Raw genomic sequence first — 5,462 nt, 5'->3', positions numbered from 1 at the left:
CACACACACACACACACACACACACACACACACACACCTTTGTCTGCTTTACATGCAACAGTTTTTGTTGCATTATTTCTGTAGCACAATTCAATATCAAGCTTTTTTGTTTATGTGTGTATATGAATAGTCGAGTGTCACTGTTAAGATAAAAATAATCAAAAAGGTGCATGTCTTGTTCTGAGAAAGATGGCTGGCATTATTTCAGTGTGAAGTCATTGAAAAGCTAAGTGCAGATCAATGACAATTGAATAAGCGTGGGTGGAGGTGGCGTTTGAGTGGAAGAGGGGAGACGGTGCAGTGACCCAGAGCATACTGTATGCTCTTAATGTACTGTATGCCCTCAATGATCACTTTAATTATCACACACTCAATGAATACATTGTCAACACTTAAGTGTTAGGGGTCTAACAAAGCTAGCCACTTTGCAAAACAAGGAAAACTACTAAAATTGTTCTCACACATGCATCAGATTACTGAAACTTACTAAGAAGAAAATCACAGTCTGTTTCAAGTAAATTTGACTAAGTAACAGAGAGAGGGAGTAGATGCCCCCATAGTGAATCACTAAGGCTTTGTAAATATTTTTTTTAAAAACTGTAAAAGAGCCAACAAAACAGTCTCCTTTCATCTCTGTCAAACTGATAGTTTTGTTCAGTAATTGCTCTTCAACATAAAGCCAACCCATAGTATCTAGACCGCCATAGATTCCGACAAGTATGCACTTAATACAGGCAGTAAAACAACATGGTAGCGCACAGAGTAAAGTACAGGCACAGGTAGACGTCATCATTGCTTCTGGCTACCTCCTTTCATGGTTGCACCTTGAAAGGTCAGCGGCAACTTTGAGCGCAGCGCTCAGCGTCAGTTTTGAGTTGTGTGTCACGCTAAGGGTAGCGCTTCCACCGCTCTCCACATAAGAAAACAGTCAAACAGCCAGCGCAAAGTGGTTTTACTGCTTTATGGTGTTTAGCATAAAGACTGGAAACATGGAAAACAGTTAGCCTGGCTCTTTCCAAAGGCAACCAAATCCACATACCAGCACCTCTGAGCACCTCCGGCTGGTGGTGACAGCTTCATATTAAGCGTAAATATGACAAACACAGGTGTGGCATGTGATTGTTATGTGACAGTTACCAGGAAAGCTGCAACAGGATTGTGACAGGGTCCTGGGAGACCTAACAGAACCACTGCCTCAGGGGAAGAAATACTAACAAGCCTTTGTCTGTGTTCCCATACAGCTTTTATCGAAGGTATGAAAGGGATGCATGCAAACAACACAATGTACCTGTGTTGAGAAGAATGAGGGTGTGTGTTTGTGTGTGTGTGTGTAAGAGAGTGAGTGAGTGAGTGAGTGAGTGAGTGAGTGAGTGAGAGATAGCTACAGCAAAGCAGAAGGAAAGTGAGAGCTATTTTTTCTAGTCGTTGTGATCGCAGTGTGGTGCCTCACATCCTACAGCAGCACTCTTAGCTGTATAAAGGCTGATGATGATTGTGGCATTGAATTCTTGGCTCCACAACTTTGATAGAAGCCTTGTAAAAATCTCAGAGCAGCCAATCAGGATTTCCATCATTATTCTGTATAATTTTAAACAAAAAAAACCCAGTTACTTCCAAGGTTAAGAATGAGCTCTTTCATGCTCTAACTTTAATCCAACAGGGACAAAAAAAGACAAATGCCATGGATAAAATCATAACGCCAAAAAAACTGAGCAAACTCCAGCTGCTAAAGACAGAAGCAGGAAAAAGCCTGTGGGCAAACATCGAGTTGGGATTGTAGGAACTATTATTTCCCAGTTCAAGAATGAACTTTGATTCTTCATTTTTCTTTTGTCCCTCTTTTAGCAGTAAGCAAACAGAAAATGATGCAGTGTGCCATGAGTGAGAGTATTATTTTATTTTTTGTTTTTTCACCTTTATTTTTACAGGTAAGTTAGTATTAACAAGTTATTATTTATAATGGCGGCCTGACAAGCGACAAAAGCAACTTAGAGGAAGGGGAAGTGGGCCTGTAGATAAAACACAATCTCTCTTCCTGCAGAGTTTACAGTCCTTGTGTGCTCATGACCACTTGATAAAAAAATGTTCTCAGTCTTTTGCTTTTCATGTGCAAACTGCAGCATAACTGACTTTAATTGTTATCAATACATGTCAATTTTTATTTTTGGTACAGGTACATGAGTTAATTCCTGTTCTCAAAGGATTTGTGGAGTTGCTTAGCAACAACACTAAATGTGGTCTATCACTTCCTTTTTGTATTGCCCACTGTCTTAACTAAGTTACTGGATATGTGCTGCTTTTAGACCATCACAAATATAAATCTGTTGGTTGAAATTAGTCTGTATGTGTAACATTTCTAATCGTATTTTAGGTCCGTTCCATACTTTACTGACTTATTTATTTACAGTACAAATAATTGCTCTAATGGGATTCTACCACAGAAATAATGTCCATGTTTAGAAAGAGAGAAAGAGACTAAAGAACGTAGAAACCTGTTCACAACATAGAATCTTTGAAAAAAAGCTCTACTGTCTTAAAAAGTAACAACATGGACGTCTTCAATAGAGAAAGGAACAAACAGGTTAATACCTGCTACTTCAAAACGAATAATCAGCTGCCCAATTAGACTACAGTCTGTTTGTGTGCAGGTGACTGAATAAAATTGCATGAAAAAATTGTGTGTGCCAAAAAGCTCACAACTAGATCATATTAATAAAGAGCCTTATTGTTGGGAAATACACTTCTTCAGAAAATGCTTCACATTTAACTACAATATGAATAAGATAAAATAAGGTCAGAAAACTTGTATTGTCTGTCATGAGTGAAAGAAATTTGTCTTTGACAGGGCAGGGTCAAGTTACATAAAATATATCTAAGAACATAAAGATCCATAAAGAAACAGCGTAATAACATTGACTGTGCAAGAGTCTGTTTTACAGAATACAGCTGATACTGAGCACTGACCAGTAGGTCTAGATTACAGTGGGAAAGAGGTTGGTGCTGGACTACAGGCCATAATATTACATTTATTGAAATAGATTATCCTTTGTACAGTGGCCATTTTAGGACATTGCGCACACAGCTTGTCAGGCTCTGCCATATGTTCATACGTCTAAGCTGTACTTTGTGCCTGCATGTACTTCAACCACAACTACAGAAGCTCTGTTATGAGCTATAACGCCAACATGTTGGAGCTCCTGAACAATGAGACATTTATCAACAACATAATTAGGATTCAAATGACCAAATTCAAATGTTGAATTATTTTACTTTGGACCATTTGTTATGCCTATGTGTTTCTGAAAATCATTTAAATAGGGCTTTTTCCCTTTAATTTTAGATAATTAAATGGTCACTGACATTTTTAGTTTCAAGCTCATGAAAGTCATACGTTAAAGTGCTATAAAACACACAGAAGGAACACACAAACATGACATAGTAAATTTAAACAAAATATGTACCGTGTGCAGATTGAGATAACAATCAGGTGAGTCTTGGGCTAAGTCTCCCTAAGAGAGTCAGTCATTTTAAAAAACACATTAAAAAAAGGGTCAGCGACAACTCTGTTATAAAAAACTAGCCTTTCAAAATCTGGATATGGCAGGCAGCAGTTAGCTAGGTGATTTAAGAGTGGTTTTGATACAGGTTCAAGGCAAGTAACCTTTCTGTGTTAAAAAGGAACAATGTAGGGGTTGTGCAAATTTAAGCATATTACAGAATAATATAACTTCAGACTAACATAGAACAGTTTAGGAATGTGAATTTCATGCAAATAGTGGAGTGTATATACTTTGATAATAATAGGACCCTCTCTACTGGACACAAAAAGAGAATTCAAAGAAGCCAAAACTCTAGACAGGATATGTTTTTTTCATTACAGTAGAGTAGTTACTCTTCTCCATCTCTCCCTCTTTCTCTAGTAAAGTAACAAAAAAATAGCCTTGGTACATAAATAAGACTTTCATGGTGCAGTATACTATTACTGGGCTAAGGCAACAAGATAAATATTTGACCTTGACCTAAAATGAAGAATGAATGTCTTTGTTTGGACTTTGCAAAGAAACAGTCAGCCTTCATTACAAAAACACGAATGCTATTAAATAGAGGATTTGGACCACACATCTAAAAGCTCCTGTGGTGTGTGTGTGTGTTTATTTCCACAAATGCCAATGTCTTAAAAATCTAATTTATGGACACATCCTGACTCCTGCTTCTTGCCTCCTCACACACACACGACACACACCACCACCACACACCCCACACACACACACACACACACACACACACACACACACACACACACACACACACAAACACACACTTTAAGTGACCAGCACCTTAGTGACCATTTATGTAAATCCAAGTGAGGAAAATACTAGAAATGCACCCGAGCATCATATCCCTGCAGTGCAGCCTAACTCCCTTTACTCCAAACAGTGTCGACATTATGAGTCAACATGAGCTTCTTGTTATGCTAATGTGAGATACATGTCACAGTGGATATGCAGCATGCATGATTGGACAAACACAAGTCCAACAGAAGTAAGGTTTTCTTGTTTGTGGAGGTGCTCGACAACAACAATGAGCTTGTGACTCTAGAGATTTCCCAAGGTTAGTGGAATTAGGCACCAAAACAAATACAGCAACACAATGACAATTAACCTTCTCTTAGTGGCTAAACAAATCTTTGAGTATCAAATTTGATATAAAAATTGTGGCATGAAGGTTGTGCTAAATGTGTGTCTAAATATAAAATGTGTGTACAGTTTAAACCTAATAATTAGGTTTAGATAGGAATAAAGAAACAGAACATTGGTGTGCAATACAACCTGCAAGAAATACAAACATTTGAATATTTTAAGCCAGTATATGACTACAAATGGACACCAAATGGCATTATTGAGGATTATATTAAGTAGCAACGCAGACAGGATATTATGCATGACCCTCAGCTTCTCTGGTGCACATATTGGAGATGGAGCAAAAGGAAAGACTGCATTGTTCTGTGACATTGTCCCAGCAGGGTGCTTGAATGATGGCACACAACAATGTAATCTTAGAGAAGAAAAAAGAAGATGGCCTAAATAATATAAAAACAGAAACCTGTGAGACTTGACTCTATACACCTGCTCTCTTCCCCTCTTCCTCCCTCCATTTTGTCCTCATTATTACAGTCTCATCACTTAGCATGAGCTGTGCCCTTAGCATGCCTCAGCACCACATCAGGCCAGATTTATTAAATGTCTCTCTCCCATCTTTGGCTTCTAATGCAACTCATTTTCACATCATATATGTGGTATGTTGCAATAAGGAAGAACCTGATGAATGACTGACCCAGAATAATGTATCTTACCTTGTTTAATATGGATGTTAGGTTCAGTAGTTGATACTATGCTTGGGTTTTATTGGAATTGTGATTAGTAATGGCAGGTAATTAAGTCAGCTTGTCAATGAAATCCCCC

At 38.1% G+C, this 5,462-nt stretch overlaps 1 protein-coding gene across 6 annotated transcripts in view; it reads right to left on the bottom strand.

Annotated features, from left to right (window-relative positions):
• inpp4b (inositol polyphosphate-4-phosphatase type II B) overlaps window positions 1-5,462 on the bottom strand; it is a 244,533-nt gene that overhangs the window by 70,624 nt on the left and 168,447 nt on the right. The window lies entirely within an intron of this gene.

Source organism: Etheostoma spectabile, chromosome 2 (assembly GCF_008692095.1).
Source record: "Etheostoma spectabile isolate EspeVRDwgs_2016 chromosome 2, UIUC_Espe_1.0, whole genome shotgun sequence".
NCBI lineage: Eukaryota > Metazoa > Chordata > Actinopteri > Perciformes > Percidae > Etheostoma > Etheostoma spectabile.
Note: the sequence above shows the minus strand (reverse complement) of the source record. Positions and strands in the feature narration are given on the sequence as shown.